This window comes from Chiloscyllium plagiosum, unplaced genomic scaffold (assembly GCF_037043375.1).
Source record: "Chiloscyllium plagiosum isolate Xiang-an unplaced genomic scaffold, Cpla_swu_hap1 HiC_scaffold_50, whole genome shotgun sequence".
NCBI lineage: Eukaryota > Metazoa > Chordata > Chondrichthyes > Orectolobiformes > Hemiscylliidae > Chiloscyllium > Chiloscyllium plagiosum.
Genome location: NW_028270188.1, coordinates 60,352,470 through 60,376,050, shown reverse-complemented (window position 1 = coordinate 60,376,050; position 23,581 = coordinate 60,352,470). Strand labels below are relative to the sequence as shown.

Here is a 23,581-nt window from a genome sequence, read left to right as displayed (position 1 = left end):
ACTATCTGAGGTATTGAGGGAGCACCTTCTGAGGTACTGAGGAAGCACTATCTGAGGTACTGAGGGAGCACTTTTCGAGGTACTGAGGGAACGCTATCTGAGGTACTGAGGGACCACTTTCTGACGTATTGAGGGAGCACATTCTGAGGTATTGAGGGAGCACATTCTGAGGTATTGAGGGAGCACTATCTGAGGTACTGAGGGAGCACTTTCTGAGGTATTGAGGGAGCCCTATCTGAGGTACTGAGGTAGCAAGTTCTGAGGTATTGAGGAAGCACACTCTGAGGTACTGAGGGAGCACTCTCTGAGGTATTGATGGAGCACGTTCTGAGGTATTGAGGGAGCACTATCTGATGTACTGAGGGAGCACTTTCTGAGGTATTGTGGAAGCACTTTCTGACGTATTGAGGGAGCACATTCTGAGGTATTGAGGGAGCACTATCTGAGGTACTGAGGGAGCACTTTCTGAGGTATTGAGGGAGCCCTATCTGAGGTACTGAGGTAGCAAGTTCTGAGGTATTGAGGAAGCACACTCTGAGGTACTGAGGGAGCACTCTCTGAGGTATTGATGGAGCACGTTCTGAGGTATTGAGGGAGCACTATCTGAGGTACTGATGGAGCACATTCTGAGGTATTGAGGGAGCACTTTCTATGGTATTGAGGGAGCACTATCTGAGGTACTGAGGGTGCACTTTCTGAGCTATTGAGGGAGCACTTTCTGAGGTATTTAGGGAGAACTATCTGAGGTACTGAGGCAGAACTATCTGAGGTATTGAGGGAGCACTATCTGAGGTATTAAGGGAGCACTATCTGAGGCATTGAGGGAGCACTTTCTGAGGTACTGAGGGAGCACCTGCTGAGGTATTGAGGGAGCACTTTCTGAGGTACTCAGCGAGAACTATCTGAGGTTCTGAGGGAGCACTATCTGAGGTACTGAGGGAGCACTATCTGAGGTACTGATGGAGAACTACCTGAGGTTGTGAGGGAGCACTTTGTGAGGTATTGATGAAGCACTTTCTGAGTTATTGAGGGAGCACTTTCTGAGGTACTGAGGGAGCACTTTCTCAGGTACTGAGGGAGCACTTTCTGAGGTATTGAGTGAGTACTATCTGAGGTACTGAGGGAGCACTTTCTGTGGTATTGAGGGAGCACTCTCTGAGGTACTGAGGGAGCATTTTCTGAGATATTGAGGAAGCACTCTCTGAGGTACTGAGCGAGAACTATCTGAGGTAGAGAAACAGTCAGAGAGAGAGAGACAGTCTGTCCGTGTTTGTGTGTGTGAAAGAGTGGATGCATGTGTATCTCTGTGTGTCTGTATATGTGTGCGTGAGAGAGAAAGTGCATGTTCATGTGAGAGTTTGTGGCTGTGTGTGTGTTTGACGGTGTGTGTGTCTCTGTGTGCATGTGTGTGAGTGAGGGTGTGTGTGAGAGAGTGTGTATGTGTGTGTATGTGTGTGAGAGAATATATCTGTGTGTCTATGTGTGTGTATGACAGTTTGTCTTGTGTGCTCGAGAGTGTGTATGTGTGTGTGAGAGAGTGTGTGTCTGTGTGCATGTGTGTGAGAGTGTGTTTTCGTGTATTTGATGGAGTGTGTGTCTGCGTGTGTATGCGTGTGTGAGAGAGAGTGTAACTGTGTGTTTTTGTGTGTGTGCGACAGAGTGTCTGTGTGTGTTTGTGGGATCGTGTGTCTGTCTGTGTGCATGTGTGTGAGAGAGAGTGTGTGTGTGAGAGACAGAGAGTGTGTGTGTGAGAAAGAGTGTGTCTATGTGTGTTTCAGGGAGCGTGTGTCAGCGTGTGTATGTGGGAGATAGAGAGTAACTGTGTGTTTATGTTTGTGTGTGAGAGAATGTGTCTGTGTGTGTTTGAGGGATCGTGTGTCTGTCTGTGTGTATGTGTGTGAGAGAGAGTGTGTGTGTGAGAGACAGAGAGTGTGTGTGTGAGAGAGAGTGTGTCTATGTGCGTGAGAGTGAGTAGGTGTGTGAGAGAATAAGAATGTGTGTGTGAGTGTAAATGAGAGAGTGTGTGTGTATGTGAGAGAGAGTGCGTGTCTGTGTGAGAGAGAGTGTGTGTCTGTGTGTGCATGAGAGAGAGTGTCTGTGTGTGTGAGAGAGAGTGTTTCTGTGAGAGAGAGAGAGAGTGTGTCTGCATGTATGTGTGAGAGAGCGTGTCCATGTGTGTATTTGAGGGAGCGTATGTCTGTGCGTGTATGTGTGTGAGAGAGAAAGTGTGTGCTTGTGTGTGTATGTGTGTGTGAGAGAGTTGTGCCTGTGTGTATGTGTTTGTGAGAGTGTGTCTGTGTTTGTGTTTGAGGGAGTGTGTGTGTGTGTGTGTGTGTATGTATGTATGTAAACGAGCCAATCTTATTGGGTGCCCGTGAATATAAAATCCAGCTGCTGTTTCAGATGAATTGGTCCTTGTGTCTTCAAAGACACAAAAGCTGTAAGAGTGACTTAACTGGGGGAAAGAGAGTGCTGTTCATTCCAGTGGGGATTCATCCAGTAAACCTTCCCCACACACTAACATCCCTCTGGCAATGCAGTGACTAGTCCTGCACACAGTGCTCCAGGTACAAACCAATGTAATGTCACCATAGCCTTACCAGAGCATGGGACAGCTCCTCATTACAGAGCGGTGTCTGGTGGGGATGTAAACAGAGGGTCACCATGGTCCGGCTGAGGGGAGAGGTTTGGAAGGAGAGTCCTTCAGAGTAACTCTAGCTAGTGTGTTGAGCTAACTGCCCAGCCAACTGAGCTAACCAACCTCACTCCAGGGGCATGCCCTGTATAACCCACTCATAGCCAGCCTGCACCTCAATAGGAGCAGGAGCATGGAGCAAGGCCATTCGGCCCCAACCTAACCCAGAAGGGAGAGCACGGGAAGCTGATGAAGGAAACAAGCCCCTCCCATCTGGCCGTCTGAAATGGAGCTGGAGGACAGAGCACATCTGGCCTGCTGTTTGCTTCCCCGAGACTGGCCTGCTCCACCTTACAGTGAGAGACTGAGGGGAACCTCAAGGAGATTTCACTTCTCACTGAGAGGCTGCAACTCCAATCCAAATCAGGCTGGTTCCCTCCGAGACTCACGGAAGAGGGCAGTGCTCTACAGATCAGGCCCTTATGTCGTCCTAACCTCCAGTGTGGGGGCCAAGAGCTGGGAGGTAGTGTTAACAACATAAGACCATCCGAAATAGGAACAGGAGACCATTCAGCCCCTCGAGCCTGCTCTGGTATTCAATAGGATCGTGGATGATTCAACATTTGATTTGGGAGCTGAAACTAGGACAATACAGAGACAGAGAATCAAATTATTCTGCCATGAGGAATCATCAGACGAAATCACAAACACATACGGACACACCCACACACACACACACACACGGACACACAGACACACCCACACAGACACACACACACACACACACACACAGACACACACACAGACACACACACACGGACACACGGACACACAGACACACCCACACACACACAGACACACAGACACACCCACACACACACACACAGACACACACACACAGACACACACACGGACGGACGGACGGACGCACACACACACAGACACACACACGGACACGGACACAGGCACACCCACACACACACACACACACAGACACATACACACACACACACACGGACACACACACACAGACACAGGCACACCCACACACACACAGACACAGACACAGACACACACACACACACGGACGGACGGACGCACACACACACACACAGACACACACACGGATACACACACAGACACACACACGGACACGGACACACACACACAGACACAGACACACACACACAGAGACACACACACAGACACAGACGCACACACACACACAGACACACTGACACAAAGACAGGCACACACACTCACTTACACACACACTGACGCACACACACACATACCACGCACGCACGCACGCACAGACACACATACACGCACACAGACACACATATACACACACACACACACACAGTGGGATTCAGGCTGTCTGTGGGAACGGGGAGAGACAAAGGAGCAAAATGCTAGGGAGGGATCTGATCCCACAGATTTCACTGCTTCCCTCTCTCTCTGCAGCTCTCATGTCTATTTCTGTGTTCCCAGTTCTCTCTCCCACATCTTTCCTTCAATCCCTATCTCTCAACATCCTTCACATCTCTGTCCAATGTACATTTCCCAGTGTTCTGCAAATCTCTCTCTCTGCATCTGTCTGACAGCTCTGTGGGATCTTGCTATTCCTGTCTGTACATCACTCTAGCCACATCACAGCCCCCACCACCACCCCACTCTCTCAGCTCTATCTCTCTGCTGCTGCAGCTCCTCTCTTTCTCTCTCTCTCTCTCTGTCCTATCTCTCTCCCTGGGATTTCCGTCTTGCTGTCTGCCTGAACTTCTCTCCCTGCCTTTCTCTCCCCATTTTCGCCTTGTATCTGTCTGACATTGTATTTCTCTTCTTGGAGTTTCACTCTCTCTCTCTCTGTCTCTCTCTGTCCTGCTCTCTCTCAGTTCTTCTCACTTCCTCTCCCCCTTCCCCCCCCCCCCCCCTCCCCACCCCCCCCCCCCCCCCCGCCTGTCTTTGTCTTGTTCTCCCCCTCCCTCACGCTGTCTGTCCGTCCATCTCTCTTTCTCCGGTAGTTTCTCTCCCTCTTTCTCCCTGGACCCCTCTGCTCTGTCCCAGTGACTGGGGAAGGGGCATTGGGAAGAGTTTGCCTCAGTGCCTGATCTCTCCCAGGATTTAACCCGACTGTGGGGAGGGGGTGAATGGAAGGAACATGAAGTACTTTTCTGAGTGCGTCTGAAAAAGAGAAAAAGAGAAAGAGAAAGGGAGAGTGACAAAAAGAGAGAGACATGGAGAGAGTGGAGATGGAGAAAGTGGAGAGAGAAATGGGCAGTGAGAGTCAGGGAGGTGGAGTGAGAAAAGGACAGAGTGAGAGAGACAGGGAGAGAGAGAGAGTGAGAAGGACATATATGGAGGGAGAAGGACAGTGTGTGTACTTGGCGATGGTTTTAGAGTGGGATCTTGCTGTGCATTACAGCACTCAGTGTCAAAAGGCGAGTTAGTCTCTGCACTATGTCCTCCAGCCCAGGGGCTGTAAGTCTGCATGGGAAGGGGGAGAGTGGGAGACACGGAGGGAATGGGACAGCCAGAAACAGGAGGAGGGTTTGATGGGGTTTTGTGGTTGGTGGAGAAAGGAGGGGCTGTTGCCATAGAGAGATGGAGGGAGGGATAGCATGTGATGCAAAGTCTGAGACAGGGTAGAGAAGAGGTCTTCACACGAAGGATAGTCAATGAGGCCATTCAGGGGCCAATCCTGAGGATCCTGAAGAGGACCAGGATCATTTAATGGGGCAGGGGGATGATGGGCAGAAAGGACTCCATCTGTGATGCAAACCTTCTGTAATTCTCGGGTTAGGATCTTGCTGTACATTAAAATAAGTCACAGGTCAGTCAACCCAGACTCATTTACCGGTGTGAGAAAGTGAGGACTGCAGATGTTGGAGAGTCAGAGTTACAAAGTGAGGAGCTGGAGAAGCCCAGCAGGTCAGCCAGGAGAGTCAATGGTTCAGGCCTGACCTGCTGGGCTTTTCCAGCTCCACACTTTTCCACTCAACTCCCTCTGCCCCAGGGAGTGGGTCTCAAAGCAATGTTGGGGGGCAGCAAAATATTTGAGGGGGGGCACAGTTGGTGAGGTAGGTATTTTGGAGGGAAGGTATTTGGGGAAGGGAATAAATTTGGGAGGAGAGTGAAAATGATGGGCAATTGTTTTTAGGGGGTTCAAAATTAGGTGAGCACTTTCAGGTCTGAAATAAAGAAAAACAGAAAGGGAGGTTGAGAAAAAGGGAGAGAGGTCGAGAGAGTGGGGATGGAGAAGGGGATGAGAGAAAGATGGGGCAGAGACAGACAGTGAGAGGGAGGGTGTGAGAGAAAGGCAGATTGAGAGAAAGAGACAGACAGGGAGAGAGAAGGACAAAGAGAGAAGGGGAAGTCAGACTGAGAGAAACAGGCGTTGACGCATGGACAGACTGAAGGGGTGACACTCAGTATTCCAGTTGGTTCCAGCTCCCTCTCTCTCAATGGGTTTTCACACTCCCTCTCTCCCATGCTCCTGGGGTTTCCTTCAGTTTGTCTCGCTCCCTCTCTCTCTCCCTCTCTCTGGGTGGTGAGCTGGTCTCTGTCCCTTGCCATGTTGGTCACCTTAGAAAGCCTCCAGAAAATTCAAGAGATCAGTCTGCAGGTGATCCCTGGTTTTGTTCATTTCTGGATGGTTTCCCAGAACCTTCTCTCCTTCTGGCCAATTCGGAGAATCAGTTAATAGTTTGAAGCGTTGCTAATCATTTGGATGTTAGTTTCTTTGTGTAGCAGGACCCGGTGCCTTCCTGTCTGGGCCCTCCTTTGTTTGGTGGAGACGTTGTTAGGGATATGTCTGCCCAGGGGAACTGTTGCCTTTGACATTATGCTGATGGGATAACCATCTGGCTGCTGTCTGGCTTTTGTGGTTTGGGAGTATAACTTGTCCAATATACCCAGCATCTCTTGGCTGTCTATCTGTGTTTTAGCAAGGAGGCCGCAACATTTCACCCATTCCCCCTCCCCCACCCAGTCTTTAGAATGGAAAGAAGCTTATACAATGAATTACAAACCTAATTTTAAAAGCCGGTTTTTTTTGTTGTCAGAGTAGCCTGCTGTTTGAGCGAAAGCCATTTTGTACATTGGTCAAACCGATTGTCATAGGGCTGATAAGTGATATCATAGAATCCCAACAGAGCAGAAACAGGCCCTTCAGCCCATCGAGTCCACAATGACCCTCTGAAGAGAATCCAACTCAGATCCATCCCCTGATGATATCCCTGAAACCCTGCATTTCCCATGGCTATTCCAGCTAACCTGAATATTCCTCTACACTATGGGCAATCTGTCAAAAATGTGCACCATTGAACAGTGGGAGAAAACCCATGCAGATGCAGGGAGAATGTACAAACACCACACAGACAGTCGCTCAGGAGTGGAATCAAACCCAGGTCTCTGGCACTGTGAGGTAACAGTGCTAACCACTGAGCGACTGTGGCTCTCCCAACTGTTTCGACAAAACATATTCCGTTCTGAGAATCCATACAGAATTATGATGCATAGCCAACATCCAGTGAGCAGAATAAATGCAAGGGAATGAGATCTACTGACTCAAACTCCTGGAATTCCCTCCCTAAGGACATTGTGGGTCCACCACCTGCAACAGTTCAAGGAGGCAGCTCACCACCAAAACCAGCTCCCGAGCAGCTACGGACAGGCCATCAATACTGGGCCCAGTCAGGAATACTCAAACGCTGCAAATGAATGAAACTAAGGTGATCACCCGGGAAGTTCCATCTACCTTCCAGCCCCTGGGGGTGTATCCAGGTATTATTCACCATGATCGTATCCATCTGTTGTAGCCTGCAATCCTAACGACCGGTATCCCGAGATATATCAAGGTGAGTACAGTTCAGACCACAGCTTGATGTGAGAGGAACCGAATTCGTTAATGACAGGCGGTGGGAATGACGTGGTATGGCCTGTTCCTTCACATTTACGTGCGTGTGGTCCCTATCAATGTCCCCTTTATCTCCACAGCATGTGGGATGGAACCATGATAACCGATCCAAATACTTTTTAAAATATAATTCCGATACTTTCGACTTCAAAGATCCCCAGCCTAACTTTCTCACTTGGGATAATTGGAATTCCTCGTACCAAGCCCAGTGTCCCACCGAAAGTGTCCTTACAGCTGTTACTAACCCAGCCCTTAGTGAGCTGCTGCAACTGACAGTGAGACATGTTAGTGTGGGTGTTCTCCTGGAACAAATATTTCCGCTGTTTGTCACTAACCCGGGATGGGACTTTTCTCGAGCAGTGAGGACCGCTGCCTTCATTTCATCATGGTTGCCCCTCCCTCACTGTTGTCCCTCAGGGAGGGCTGAATGGCCTGGTGGACAAAGTCACATAGTGATTAATTTAGCTTGTTTGTCAGCATCCAGTCCGTGTATGACAGACTGTCGGTCTATCTCATCCGAAAATGTATCTGGGTTTGAGACAGGGTCAAACAGAGTGGCCTTTTTGGTGCTGCCCACCTGCTGGGTGGCTGGAATGGCTGTTGTGTACGGAGTGAGACCATCAGCTGTCTGACACTGTGTAACCAGAGGATTATTGGAATCTGAGTTCGGCTGTGGGTCAGCGCTGGGGGCAAAAGGTGCAGTTACCTGGGAGAAAGGCAGTGGGAGTTTCCATCTGTGCGCGGGTGTGGATGTGTCAGTGTGGAGCCTGTCATTACCTCCCTGGGGAGGTAGAACACCAAAGGCACACATTATCCCACTCTGGAAGGAGCCCTGGTTCCCTTGGAATTGCATTTGCTCCTGGTACCTCCTGCTGGGGCCTGATGTGTGTTGCTCCGTGTTGCAGGTGTACAGGACCCATGCAGCTGCTCGGAGCTCATACACTGTCCTTCCAGATTGTCCATGTAACCTGAGGCTGCCTCCCCATCCCCAGAGAACCCCCTTTCACTGCAATGGGTTCTTCCCAATTGTAACTGGAGTAGTCCCCATGTGGGTGAGATTTTCCTGCAACCTTCTGTCCTGCTCATTGTGTCGGAGAACTAGCTCAGTCACACTCTGTAGGTTTCCCTGGGGTGACTGGATCCCAGCTGCCTTATCCCAGCCGGGGATCCTCCAGGCTAATGGCAGTGGAGTGAGCTTTTCAGCTTCCTTCCCCAGTTCTCTATGGGCTTCTCACCACAGCTCCTGTACCAGGAATCCTTCGCTGCACGGCCAGGCTGGCTTCCTGCCAAATTCTGCCGGACTGTTTCACATTTGTACCGGCTCGTGTTCCTATTGTTTTGGCTGCTTCTGTATTATGGGCCACCTGGGTCTACTCATAGAGTCATAGAGTTCTACAGCACGGAGACAGGCTCTTTGGTCCAAACTGGTCCATCCACACGAACCCCGTTTCCCTGCACTTGACCCATATCCTTCCAATACGTTCCTCTCCATGTATTTGTCCAAGTGCCTTTTAAATGTTATTAAATGTATACTCCTTGACCACTTCCGTTGGAAGTTCATTCCATATGTGTATACATTTTGGGTAAAAGCGTTGTCCCCGAGGTTCCCTTTTAATCTTTCCCCTTTCACCTTAAACTGATGCCCTTTCGTCCTCGATTCCCCAAGTCTTGGATAAAGACTGAGTGCATTCACCCTATCCATGACTCCCATGATCTTATACACTCTATAAGGACACCCGTCAGTCTCCTACACGCTAAAGAAAATGTCCTAGCTTGTCCAACCTCTCTCTATAACCGTCTCGTTGAGTTCTGGTAATATCTTTGTAAGTTTCTTCTTCACTCTTTCAGGACAATAGCATCCTTTGTATAGGAACGTGGGCAAAACTGAAAACAATATTCCAAGTGCGGCCTCACCAACATCCTGCACAACGACAACAGCACTTCCCAACTTCGATATTCCATGCCCTGACTGATGAAGGGCTCATTGTGCCAAAAGCCTTCTTCACTGCCCAGTCTACCTGTGACTCCACTCTCAGAGAACCGTGCACCTGGAATCCACCACACTCCTTCAGGTCCTACCATTTACCACGAAACCCCTGTCTTGATTTGTCTTTCCAAAATGCTCGATCTCGCCCTTGTCTGTATTAAACTCAATTTGCAATTTCTCAGCCCAATTCCCCAGCTGATCAAGGCCCTGTGGCAATTGCTGAGATCCTCCCTCACTTACTTTAGTGTAATCTGAAAACTTACTAATCATGCCTTAAACATTCTCATCCAAATCATTGATATCGATAACAAACAGCAATGGGCCTGGCACTGACCAGCTCAGCGGCTCAGTGGTTAGCACTGCTGCCTTACAGTACCTTGGATCTGGGTTCAATTCCAACCTCACAGGATGCTCTGTGTTGGATAGATCCTGTTAGGGTTAGATTTCCTACAGTATGGAAACAGGCCATTCGGCCCAACAAGTCCACACCAACCTGCCGAAGAGTAACCCACCCAGAGCTATTTTCCCTGCCCAATATTTACCCTGGACGAATGCACCTAGCAATATGGGCAATTCAGCCTGGCCAATTTGTCTGACCTGTACATTTTTGGATTGCGGGAGGAAACCGGAGCACCCGGAGGAAACCCACACAGACACAGGGAGAATGTGTAAACTCCACACAGACAGTCACCGGGGGCTGGGGTCGAACCCGGGTCCCTGGTATTGTGAGGCAGCAGTGTCAACCACTGAGCCACCATTAAACACCAACTGAGTTTGTATGTTCTCCCCGTGTCTGCGTGTGTTTCCTCCGGGTGCTCCAGTTTCCTCCCACAATCCAAAGATGTGCAGGTCAGGTAAATTGGCCATGCTCAATTGACTATGGTGTTCATGGATGTGTAAGTAAGTTGCATTAGTCAGGGGTAAATGTAGAGTAACAGGGTACGGGAATGGGTTTGGGTGGAATAATCTTCAGAGGGCCAGTAGACTTGTTGGGCCGAAGGGCCTGTTTCCACAGAGGATGGATTCTATGATTCTATGACCGCTGAGGCATACCACTAGTCACAGGCCTCCAGTCTGATTGTTACGCTCTGCTTTCTACCATGAAGCCAATTGTGTACTCAGTTTGCTCACGCACCCTGGATTTCATGCGATCGAATCTTCCGGGGTGGGGGCGGGGGGGGGGTGTGGGGAGTGGTGAGGGCAGTGTGCAGTGTTGGGTAGGGATCAATAAGGAAGGGGGAGATTGCAGTGTTGGGTTAGCGATCAGTCAGGAAGGGGGTGAGTGCAGTGTTGGGTGGGGATCAGTCAGGGAGGGGGTGATTGCAGTGTTGGGGAGGGATCAGTCAGGGAGGGGGAGAGTGCAGTGTTGGGGAGGAATCAGTCAGGGAGGGGGGTGAGTGCAGTGTTGTTTAGGGATCAGTCAGGGAGGGGGTGAGTGCAGTGTTGGGTAGGGGTCGGTCAGGGAGGGGGAGAGTGCAGTGTTGGGGAGGGATCAGTCAGGGAGGGGGAGATTGCAGTGTTGTGTAGGGATCAGTCAGGGAGGGGGAGAGTGCAGTGTTGGGTAGGGATCAGTCAGGGAGGGGGAGAGTGCAGTGTTGGGTAGGGATCAGTCAGGGAGGGGGGTGAGTGCAGTGTTGGGTAGGGATCAGTCAGGGAGGGGGTGAGTGCAGTGTTGGGCAGGGATCAGCCAGGGAGGGGGAGAGTGCAGTGTTGGGTAGGGATCAGTCAGGGAGGGGGTGAGTGCAGTGTTGGGTAGGGGTCAGTCAGGGAGGGGGTGAGTGCAGTGTTGTGTAGGGGTCAGTCAGGGAGGGGGTGAGTGCAGTGTTGGGTAGGGGTCAGTCAGGGAGGGGGTGAGTGCAGTGTTGTGTAGGGGTCAGTCAGGGAGGGGGTGAGTGCAGTGTTGTGTAGGGGTCAGTCAGGGAGGGGGTGAGTGCAGTGTTGGGTAGGGATCAGTCAGGGAGGGGGTGATTGCAGTGTTGGGTAGGGATCAGTCAGGGAGGGGGTGAGTGCAGTGTTGGGTAGGGATCAGTCAGGGAGGGGGTGAGTGCAGTGTTGTGTAGGGATCAGTCAGGGAGGGGGTGAGTGCAGTGTTGGGTAGGGATCAGTCAGGGAGGGGGTGAGTGCAGTGTTGGGTAGGGGTCAGTCAGGGAGGGGGTGAGTGCAGTGTTGGGTGGGGATCAGTCAGGGAGGGGGAGAGTGCAGTGTTGGGTAGGGATCAGTCAGGGAGGGGGTGAGTGCAGTGTTGGGTAGGGATCAGTCAGGGAGGGGGTGAGTGCAGTGTTGTGTAGGGATCAGTCAGGGAGGGGGTGAGTGCAGTGTTGGGTAGGGATCAGTCAGGGAGGGGGTGAGTGCAGTGTTGGGTAGGGGTCAGTCAGGGAGGGGGTGAGTGCAGTGTTGTGTAGGGGTCAGTCAGGGAGGGGGTGAGTGCAGTGTTGGGTAGGGGTCAGTCAGGGAGGGGGTGAGTGCAGTGTTGGGTAGGGGTCAGTCAGGGAGGGGGTGAGTGCAGTGTTGGGTAGGGATCAGTCAGGGAGGGGGAGAGTGCAGTGTTGGGTAGGGGTCAGTCAGGGAGGGGGTGAGTGCAGTGTTGGGTAGGGATCAGTCAGTGAGGGGGTGAGTGCAGTGTTGGGTAGGGATCAGTCAGGGAGGGGGAGAGTGCAGTGTTGGGTAGGGGTCAGTCAGGGAGGGGGGTGAGTGCAGTGTTGGGTAGGGATCAGTCAGGGAGGGGGAGATTGCAGTGTTGGGTAGGGATCAGTCAGGGAGGGGGAGAGTGCAGTGTTGGGTAGGGATCAGTCAGGGAGGGGGAGAGTGCAGTGTTGGGTAGGGATCAGTCAGGGAGGGGGAGATTGCAGTGTTGGGTAGGGATCAGTCAGGGAGGGGGTGAGTGCAGTGTTGGGTAGGGATCAGTCAGGGAGGGGGAGATTGCAGTGTTGGGTAGGGATCAGTCAGGGAGGGGGTGAGTGCAGTGTTGGGTAGGGATCAGTCAGGGAGGGGGAGAGTGCAGTGTTGGGTAGGGATCAGTCAGGGAGGGGGAGAGTGCAGTGTTGGGTAGGGATCAGTCAGGGAGGGGGTGAGTGCAGTGTTGGGTAGGGATCAGTCAGGGAGGGGGTGAGTGCAGTGTTGGGTAGGGATCAGTCAGGGAGGGGGAGATTGCAGTGTTGGGTAGGGATCAGTCAGGGAGGGGGAGAGTGCAGTGTTGGGTAGGGATCAGTCAGGGAGGGGGTGAGTGCAGTGTTGGGTAGGGATCAGTCAGGGAGGGGGTGAGTGCAGTGATGTGTAGGGATCAGTCAGGGAGGGGGAGAGTGCAGTGTTGGGTAGGGATCAGTCAGGGAGGGGGTGAGTGCAGTGTTGGGTAGAGATCAGTCAGGGAGGGGGAGATTGCAGTGTTGGGTAGGGATCAGTCAGGGAGGGGGTGAGTGCAGTGTTGGGTAGGGATCAGTCAGGGAGGGGGAGAGTGCAGTGTTGGGTAGGGATCAGTCAGGGAGGGGGTGAGTGCAGTGTTGTGTAGGGTTAGAGGGAAATAAGAAGGCCAAAAATGGGACATGAGTTTGCTTTACCAATTACAGTTAAGGAGAATCCAAAGATCTTTTACAAATGTATAAATGCCAAAGGGTCACTGGGGAGTGAATCGTGCCCCTCAAAGTTCAAGACAGCCTGCACGTGGAACTGCAGGAGATTGGGGAGATACTGAACAAGTCTTTCCTGTAGAGAACGGCATGGAAGATATAGAACAGGATGACGGTTTGGGAAAGAACATTGGGAAATATATGATGTCATCTTGCAAAATGTCCACCTTACAGAGGTGGAGGTGCTGGATGTCTTGAAATGGTTAAAGCTGGATAAATCCCCAGGACCTTATCAGGTATACTCTCGATCTCTGTGGGAAGCTAGTGAAGTGATTGTTGTGCCCCATGCTGAAATATTTGTATCATCGATAGACACAGGTGAGGTGCCAGATGATGGAGGTTGGGCGAACGTGGTGCCACTGTTTAAGACGGGTGGTCAGGACAAGCCAGGGAACTACAGACTGGTACGCCTGACGTCAGTCGTGCGCATATTGAAAGACGGATATATGAGGGTCAGGAATTACATGTGTTTCGAAAGGCAATGTCTAATTGGGGATAGTCCGTGGGAAATCATGTCTCAAGGTATTGCGTTTTTTGAAGAAGTAACAAAAGGATTGATGAGGGCAGAGCGGTGGGTGTGAGTGATATGGACTTCAGTAAGGTATTCGAAATGTTTCCACATGGGAGATTGGAGAGCAAGGATAGGTCTCATGGAATACAGGGAAAACCAGCCATTTGGATACAGAACTGGCACGAAGGCTGACGACAGAGGGTGGTTGTGGAGGATTGTTTTTTCAGACTGGAGACCTGTGACCAGTGGAGTGCCACAAGGATCGGTGCTGCGTCCACTATTTTCCATTAATTATATCAATGATTTGGATGTGAACATAGCAGGTATAGTTAGTAAATTTGCAGATGACACCAAAATTGGAGGTGTAGTGGAAAGTGAAGAATGTTCCTTCACATTACAACGGGATGGTGAACTGGTGGGCCAATGGGCGGAGGAGTGGCAGATGGAGCTTCATTTAGATAAATGGGTGGTGCTGCATTTTGGGAAAGCAACTCTTCGCAGGACTTATACACTTAATATTAAGGTCCCAAGGAGTGTTTCTGAACAAAGATACCTTGGAGTGCAGGTTCATTGTTCCTTGAAAGGAGAATTGTGAGTCGATAGGATAGTGAAGAAGGTGTCTGGTACGCTTGTGTTTACTGATCTGTACATTGAGTAGAGGAGTTTGGAGGTCATGTTGTGGCTGTACAGGACATTGGATAAGCCACTTTTGGAATATTGCATGCAATTCTTGTCTCCTCCCTATTGGAAGGATATTGCATAAATTGAAAGGGTTCAGTAAAAATTTACAAAGATGCTGACAGGATTGTAGGATTTGAGCTAAAGGGAGAGGATAAATGGATTGGGGCTGTTTTCCCTGGAATGTCTGAGGCTGAGGGGTATCCATATGGAGGTTTATAAAACCATGAGAGGCATGGTTAGTAATAACAGACAAGGTCTTTTCCCTGGGGTGGTGTAGTCCAGAACTGCAGTGTCTAGGTTCAAGATGAGAGGGGAAAGATATAAAAGGAATGTAAGGGACAACGTTTTGTTGTGGAGCATGTTGCTTGTATGGAATGACCTGCCAGATGAAGTGGTGGAGACTGGTACAATTACTTCATTTAAAAAGCATCTGGATGGGTATACGAACAGGAAGGGTTGAGAGGGATTTGGGCCAAGTGCTGGCAAATGTGATGAGATTATGTTAGGATATGTGGGTGGCGTGGATGAGTTGGACCGGAGGCCCTGTTTCTGTGCTGTACCTCTCTATGACTGTAAATGTTTTGTACTGTCCATTACCAGCCATACACTTCACTGTTTCCCCTGTTTACCTTGGTCAGTTCTCCTCTCAAACACATGTCAATGGCTTTGGTTGTGATTGTAGGGTGTGCTTTCTCGTCACTTTAAAAATCCATCATCTCACTGAATTCCAATATACTGCAATTTCCCAGAGGATATCTCAATGTGACATTATTCCTTCCCTCAGCATCATCACCCAACGGTCGATCTGAGATAGTCACGTCCCTGGCCATTTGCACAATGTGTTATTCAAACAAACACTGACAGAAACATTCAAAGAGGAGTTTGGAGAACATCACTTTTGCCAATGTGACTGTCCCAGATTATACAAAGACTGAAGTCTCCCAAAATGATCACAGTGCCTTTGCAGTACACAGGAATTCATTGGAATGTGTAACAGGGTTGAGCATTGGAATGCTGTTAGGCAGCCTCAAAACTCTTCTCCTGCTTGTGTTTTTGTCATGTGTTACCCAGAAACTGCATTCAGGCTGATTCAGCTGTATCATCTGAGGCCAAAATGCTTTCTCTGTACTGCCTTTGTTACCATTACTGTCAGGGTTACCCATCCTGCTCTCCCTGAGACCCCTCAAGGAGGTGTACCATAGAATATTCATGTTCCACCTTTTGTTCGCCGTGTCACCACTAATTCCCATTTATCTCCGTACCACAGTCCATCCACCTTTTTGCAGAGACTTTAGCCAGTCCAAAAAAAAGAACATTACGACTGACTCTTTCCACAATTTCTTATCACAGTCCAATTCACTGATGTACAGTTTCAGTTAAATTCTGTCTCTCCCTGATCCTTTCTGCTTGTCTTCAGCTACATTGCCATTTCTGTTTGGAGTTGGAAAGCTCCTTTCACCTGAACCCTGGCCCTGCATCCTCTCTGTCAGTGTAATGTCCTGCCCATAAGCCTGCTGACATGATTGGCCAGGACACTGGTCCCACCAATGTTATGTCTAATTCACTCATGGGATGTTGCTGTCTCTGGCTGGGCAGCATCGCGTGCCCACCCTGAGCTGCCCTTGAGCTGAGTGTTTTGCTGGATCATTACAGAGAGTAGTTCAGAGTCAACCCCATCGCTCTGGGTCTGGATCATGTGTAGGCCAGACCCGCTGCCTATAACAGATTTCCCTCCCGAAAGGATATTAGGTAGTTAGATGGGTTATACTGGACACCGGCATTAACATCTGGATGAACAGTCAGGGGAGAATAGCACGAGGCCATCACCTGTCCTACTCATAGCTCAACCGTCAGTGAGTACTCATCCCAGTGCATCATGAATCACAACCCTTTCATCATGACCATTGTGTGATCCTGATACCGTCCTGCACTCTGGTGATATCACTCAGTCTCTCTCCATGTGGTATCCCTCACTGTGTGGGTCTAATTGCTGCCTCTGTCAACTTCTCTCGCTCTTGCAGCTACTCCAGATCCTGAGCCAACAGAATTCTCCACTCCAGAGAGACGCAGCAGCACAGGCCAGGGATGGTGACTGGGATTTTCCAGATCTCTGTGGGATTCAATGCCATTCTCCATGTGTAACCCTCACTGCATCAGTCTAATTTCCCATTCTGTTTGTTTCTCTATCTCCTGCAGGTAATCAGGATGTCCCTGTCTCAGCTGAATTCCTAACTCCTGTCTCGTCCATAACCACAACAAAGACGGTTGGTCAGTCAGAGAGAAATGGAGAGGGAGGTCTGGAACCTTCAGTAAATCCTGCAGCCGGTAAGAGCACTCACAGCAAACAGCACAGGGCCTTCTGTATTCAGACCTGGAAGACAGGCTATAGATACAGAGAGGAGGGTGACAGAGAGAAGGGGGACAGATACACAGCAACATTCTAGGCTACATTCCAACCATCCTGTGAGGGTCCTGCTCTCACCTCTGCTGTACTGGTCCTCACTGAGACATCTCTCTCTGTCTCTCTCTGACTCTGTCTCTTTTTCTCGATCCCCTCTCTCACACCCTCACTCCCTCACTCTCTATCTCTCACCCTCTCACTCCCATTCTCTCTCAGCCCCTCTCTCACCTTCTCTCTCTATCTCTCTTCCTCTCACTCACTCTCTCTCACCCACTCACTCACTCTCCACCTCATCCCTCTCGCTCACCTGACTCTCTCTCTCTCTCTCTCTCCCCCGAGTGCCTCTCACTCATGTCCCTCTCTCTCTAGCTCGCCCTGTATCTCTCCATATCTCGCTCTCCCCCTCTGTCTATCTTTCTCTCTCTCTCACTTTCTCTCCCTTGTCCACTCATCGCACTCTCTCTTGATCTCTCAGACTCTCTCTCATTTCCGTCCCTTCACTACTCACTCACACTTGCACCTCTCTCTCTCTCGCTCAACCCTCTCTCGCCCGTCTCTCTTGCTCGCACCTCGCTCTCCCCATCTCTCACCCCTGACTCTCTCTATCCGCTTTCTCTCATTTTCACCCCCATCTCTGCCTCCTCTCTCCCCCACTCTCTCTCTCCCCACTCTCTCTCCCCACTCTCTCCCTCCTCTCTCTCCCCCCTCTCTCTCCCCCCTCTCTCTCACCCCGCTCTCTCACCCCGCTCTCTCACCCCCCTCTCACCGCGCTCTCACCGTCTCTCTCTCACACCCTCTCTCTACCCGTCACTCTCTCTCTCCCCACTCTGTCACCGAACCTTCTCCCCTCTCTCTCACTCTCCCCCACTCTCTATCCCCTCTCTCCCCTTCCTTCTCCCTTACCCCCTCACTCAACCCCACACTCTCCCCATCTGTCTTCCCCCACTTTCTCCCCACTCTCTCGCCCCCTCTCTCACCCACTGATCTAACCCCCCCACTTTCACCCTCACTCTCTCGTCCGCTCTCACTGTCCCCCTCTCTCTCCCCCTCTCCCCTCTCTCCCCCCACCACACTCTCTCTCCCTCTATCTCTCCCCCTCACTCTCCCGCTCTCTCTCCCCCCTTTCTCTCCACACTCTTTCTTTCTGCCACCTCTCCAACTCTCTCTCCCCCTCTCTTGCCCGCTTTCTCACACCCCCGTCTCGCCCCCCTCACTCGCCACCCTCTCTCGCCCCCTCTCTCACCCGCTTTCTCACCCTCGCCCGACTTAGTCGCCACCGTCTCTCGCCCCCTCTCTCGCCCCATCTCTCTCCACCCTTCTCTCTCTACCCTCTCTGTCTCGCACCCTCTCTCTCTCCCCCTCTCTCACCCCCTCTAGCCCACTCTCGCATTCCTCTCGCGCCCCCACTCTCCCCTCTCTCTCCCCTCTCTCTCCCCGTGCTCTCTCCCCCTCTCTCATCCCCTTTCTGTCCCCTCTCTAACCCCCTCCCTCGCCCCCTTCATCTCCCTCCCCCTCTCTCCTTCCATCTCTCCCCCCTCCCCGTCGCTCTGCCTGTCTCTCCCCACTCTCTCTCCCCCTCTCTCTCCCCTCCCTCTCCCCTCACTCTCCCTCTCTCTCCCCACTCTCTTCCCCTCTCTCTCTCCCTCACTGTCTTCCCCCTCAATCTCACCCCCCGCGCTCTCACCCCCGCTTTCTCACCCCCACTCTCTCACCAACCTCTCTCACTTTCTCTTCCCCCTTTCTCTACACACTCTCTGTCTCTGACCCCTCTTTCTCCCCCTCTCTCCCCCTCTCTTGCCCCCCTCTCCCATCCCCCCTCTCTCACCAAACTCTCTCATGGGCGGCACGGTGGCACAGTGGTTAGCACTGCTGCCTCACAGCGCCAGAGACCCGGGTTCAATTCCCGCCTAGGCGACTCTCTGTGAGGAGTTTGCACATTCTCCCCGTGTCTGCGTGGGTTTCCTCCGGGTGCTCCGGTTTCCTCCCACAATCCAAAAATGTGCAGGTTAGGTGAATTGAACATGCTAAATTGTCCGTAGTGTTAGGTGAAGCGTTAAGTGTAGGAGTATGGGTCTGGATGGTATACGCTTCGGCGGGTCGGTGTGGACTTGTTGGGCCGAAGGGCCTGTTTCCACACTGTAAGTAATCTAATCTAATCTAAGTAATCTAAAAAAAAACCTCTCTCCCGCTCTCTCTCCCTCTCTATCTCTCTCGCTTTCTCTTCCCACTTTCTCTACACACTCTCTGTCTCTGACCCCTCTTTCTCCCCCTCTCCCCCTCTTGCCCCCCTCACCAAACTCTCTCCCCTCTCACTCCCCCTCTCTCTCCCTCTCACTCTTCCCCCTTTCTCTCCACACTCTCTCTCTCTGCCCGCTCTCTCGCGCCTCTCTCTCTCGCCCCGTCTCTCCCCGTCTCTCCCCCCTCCTCGTCAATCTACCCGTCTCTCCCCCTCTCTGCCCCTCTATCGCCCCCCCACTCTCTCCCCATTCTCTGCCCCCGCTCTCTCACCATCCCTCTCTCACCTCCCTCTCTCCACTCTCTCACCCTCTCTTTGTCTCTCTCGCCCTGTCTCTCCCCCTCTATCTCTCCCCCTCTATCTCTCCACCTCTCTCTCCCCTTCCCTCTCCCCTCTCTCTCCCCACCACTCCCTCCACTCTCTCTCCCTCTCTCTCTCACTCCCCTCACTCACATCCACACTCTCCCCATCTCTCTTTCCCCACTTTCTCACCATGCTTCTGCCCCGTCTCTCCCGCTCTCTCTCCCCTTTCTACCCCCTCTCTCCCCTTCCTTCTCCCTCCCCCTCTCTCTCACCCCCTCACTCACCCCCACACTCTCCCCATCTCTCTTCCCCCACTTTCTCCCCCCGCTTTCTGCCCCTCTCTCCCCCTCTCTCCCCCTCTCTCCCCCCTCCCTCTCTCTCCCCCCACTCACCCCCACGCTCTCCCCCACACTCTGCCCATCTCTCTTCCCCCACTTTCTCACCACGCTTCTGCCCCCTCTCTCCCCTCTTTCCCCCTCCCTCTCTCTCCCCGTCTCTCTTGCCTCTCTCTCACCATCTCTCTCCTCCTCACTACCCCTCTCCCTTGCCCCTTCTCCCTTGCCTCCTCTCCTTCCTCCTTTCGCCCTCCCTCTCTCGCCCGTATCACTCTGCCCCTCTCTCTGCCCCTTTGTCTCCACTCACTCTGTCGCCTCACTCTCCCTCCCTCTTTCACTTCCTCCCTCTCTCACCCCCTTCTCTCTCCCCTCTCTCCCCCCCCCCCCGTCTCTCTTCCCCCTCTCTATCTCTCTCTACCACCTCTCTCTCTTCCCTCTCTCTCCCGTCCACTCTCCCCGCCTCTCTCCCCTCCTCTCTCCCCTTCTCTCTACCGTCTCTCTCAGCGCCTCTCTTGGCATCTCTCTCTCGCACCCCCTACCCCTCACTCTCTCTCTCTCCCCCTCTCTCTCTTCACTAAATCTCCCCCACTCTGTCATCTAGTTCTCTCCCACTCTCTCTCACTCCCTTCCTCCCTAACCCTCTCCCTCCACCACTCCCTACCCCACTCTCTCTCCCTCCACTCTCTCTTCCTCTCTCTCCCCCTCTCTCTCCCCTCTCTCTCCCCCTCTCTCTCCCTCGATTCTCTGTCCCCCTCCTTCTGGCACCCGACTCTCCCCTCTCTCTCCCCCACGCTCCCCCTCTCTCTCCCCCCTCTGTCTCCCCTCTCTCTCTCTCTCTGTCGATTCTCTGTCCCCCTTCCTCTGTTCCCCTCCCTCTGTCCCCCTACCTCTGGCCGCCTCCCTCTCTCCTCTCTCTCCTCTCTCTCTCCCCCCCGACTCTCCCCTCTCTCACCCCCACTCTGCCCCTCTAACCCCTCTCTCCTTTCCCCTTCTCTCCCCTTCTCTCTCCACTCTTTCTACCCCATCTCTCATCCACTCTCTCTATCCCCGTCTCTCTCTACCCCGCTCACCTTCTCTCTCTACCCCTCAAACTCTCTCTTCCCCCCTCACTCTTCACCAAGTCTGTCGCCTAAATCTCTCCCCCTCTCTCTCTCCGTCTCTCACTCCCTAACTCTCTCACCCTCTCACTCTCCCCTCTCTCTGCCCCTCTCTCTCCCCCCACTCTCACCCTCTTTCAGTCCACCTCACTCCACCTCCCTCGCCCCCTTCCTCTCCTTCCCACACTCTCTCCCCGCCTCTCCCCCTCTCCCCGTCACTCTCCCCGTCGCTCTCCCCGTCTCTCTACCCTTCTATCTCCCCTCCCTCTCCCCCTCTCTCTCCCCCTCACTCCCCACTCTCTTTCCCCACTCTCACCCCCATCTCTCTCCCTTTTCTCTCCCCCCGCTCTCACCCCCTCTCTGTCCGCCTCTCTCCCCCTCCCTCGCACCTTCCTCTCCATCCCCCTCTCTCGCCCCGTCTCTACCCCCCTCTCTCCCCCTCACTCTTCCCTCTCTCTCCCCCACTCTCTTCCCCTACTCTCTCCCCATCTCTCTCCCCTCTCTCTCACCCCACTCTCACCCCCTTTCTGTCCCCCTCTCTCACCATCCCTCGCACCTTCCTCTCCCTTCCCCTCTCTCTCTCCCTGTCTCTCCTCCTCCCTCTCCCCATTCTCTCCCCCTCTCTCTCCCCATCTCTCTCCCCCCACTATCTCTCCCTCTCTCTCCAGCCCACTGTCTGCCCTCCCTCTCACACCCCGCTCTCACCCCCGCTCTCTCATCCCCCTCCCTCCCCCTCTCTCCCTCTCACTCTCCTGGTCTCTCTTCCCCCATTTCTCTCCACACTCTCTCTCTCTGCCCCCCTCTCCCCCCTCTCTCACCCCCCACTCTCGCCTCCTATCTCGCCCCCCTCTCCCCCCCACTCCCTCTGTCTCTCTCCCACCTCTCCCCGTCACTCTACCCGTCTCTCTCCCCCTCCCCCTCCTCCTCTCTCTCCTCCTCTTTCACTCCACCACTCTCTCCCCTCTTGCTCCCCCACTCTCTGCCCCCTCTCTCTAACACCCCGCTCTCTTAACACCGCTCTCTCACCCCGTCTCTCTCACCTCCCTCTCTCACCTCTCTCTCACCCTCTCTTTCTCTCTCTCACCCTGTCTCTCCCCCTCTATCGCTCCCCCTCTCTCTCCCTCACACTCTCCCGCTCTCTCTTCCGCCTTTCTCTCCAAACTCTCTCTCTCCCCCATCTCTCCCCTCTCTCTCCCCTCTCTCTTCCTGCTCTCTCTACTCCACCTCCCCCCTCTCCCCCTCTCACCCCCTGTCTCGCCCCCTCTCACCCCCTGCCTCGCCCCCTCTCTCGCCACCCTCTCTCACTCCCCTCTTTCTCTACCCATCTCTCTCGGATCCTCTCTCACCCCCTCTCACCCCCCCTTGCCCGCCTCTCTCGCCCCTCTCGTGCTCCCCTGTCCCCTTTCTCTCCCGCTCACTCTCGCCGTCTCTTTCCCCATCACTCTCCCCATCTCTCTCCCTTCTCACTCCCTGAGCTCTCTCACCGCTCTCTCACCCCCTTTCTGTCCCCCCTACACCTCCCTCGCCCCCTTCGTCTCCCTTTTCATCTCTCTCCCCGTCTCTCTCCCCCTCTCCCTGTCGCTCTCCCCGGCTCTCCCCCCTCTCCCCCCTCTCTCACCCCCTCTCTCTCCCCCTCTCTCTCCCTCTCCCTCTCCCCCTCCCTCTCTCCTCTCCTCTCTCTCCCCCTCTACCCCCTCTCTCCCCCTCTCTCTCTCATTCCCTGCACTCTCACCCCCGCTCTCTCGCCCCTGCTCTCTTACCACCGCGCTCTCACCCCTCTATCTCACCTCCCTCTCTCCCCTCTCTCACCCTCTCTTTCTCTCACTCGCCCTGTCTCTCCCCCTCTATCACTCCCCGTCTCTCTCCCTCTCACTCTCCCGCGCTCTCTTCTGCCTTTCTCTCCACTGTCTCTCTCTCTCTCCGCCCCTGCCTCACCCCTCTCTCTACCCTCTCTCTCCCTGCTCTCTCTACACCCCCTCTCCCCCTGTCCCGCCACCCTCTCACGCCCCCTCTCTCTCCCCCTCTCTCGACCCCTCTCTCCCCCTCTCTCTACCCTGCTCTCTCGCATCCTCACTCCCCCTCTCTCTCCCCTCTCTCTCACCCCCTCTCGACCCCTCTCTCGCCCCCTCTCCACCCTCTCTCTCCCTCTCTCTCCCCCACTCTCTGCCCCCCTCTCTCATTTCCCGCTCTCTCGCCCCCGCTCTCTCACCCCTGCTCTCTCGCCCCGTCTCTCCACTCTCTCTCCCCCTCTCTCTCTTACCCTCTCTCTCCCCCTCTATCTCTCCCCCACTTTCTCACTCTCACTCTCCCGCTCTCTTTTCCACCTCCCCACACTCTCTCTCTCTCTGCCCCCTGTCTCTCCACATTTCTTTCACCCATCTCCCTCTTTCTCGCACCCCTCTCTCACCCTCCTGTCTCGCCCCACTCTCTCGCCACCCACTCTCATCCCCTCTCTTGTCCCTTCTATCGCCCCCCCAACTCTCCCCTGTCTCTCCCCAATCTCTCCCCGTGTCTCCCGCCTCTCCCCCTCTCTCCCGCCTCTCTCTCCCCTCCCTCTCCCCCTCTCTCTCCCACCCTCTCTCTCGCACCCTCTCTCTCCCTCTCTCTCTCCCCCGCTCTTTCTCCCCTCTCTCTCACCCCATCTCGCCCCCTTGCCCGCCTCTCTCGTCCACTCTCGTGCGCTCTCTCTCCCCTCTCTCACCCCCTTTCTGTCCCCCTCTCTCCCCTTCCCTTGCCCCCTTCCTCTCCCTCCCCCTCTCTCCCCCTGTCTCTCCCCCCTCTCCCCGTCGCTCTCCCCGTCTCTCCTCCCTCTCCTCCTGTCTCCCATTCTCTCTGCCCCTTCCCTCTCCCCTCT

General features: G+C 53.4%; 1 long non-coding RNA gene across 1 annotated transcript in view; it reads left to right on the top strand.

Moving 5' to 3' along the window:
- The window catches only part of LOC148135334 (uncharacterized), a 98,720-nt gene that overhangs the window by 36,788 nt on the left and 38,351 nt on the right, over positions 1-23,581 (top strand). Inside the window, exon 2 of the long non-coding RNA XR_015755386.1 lies at positions 16,552-16,680. This is a non-coding gene — a long non-coding RNA (uncharacterized LOC148135334). The remainder of the gene's footprint in view (positions 1-16,551; positions 16,681-23,581) is intronic.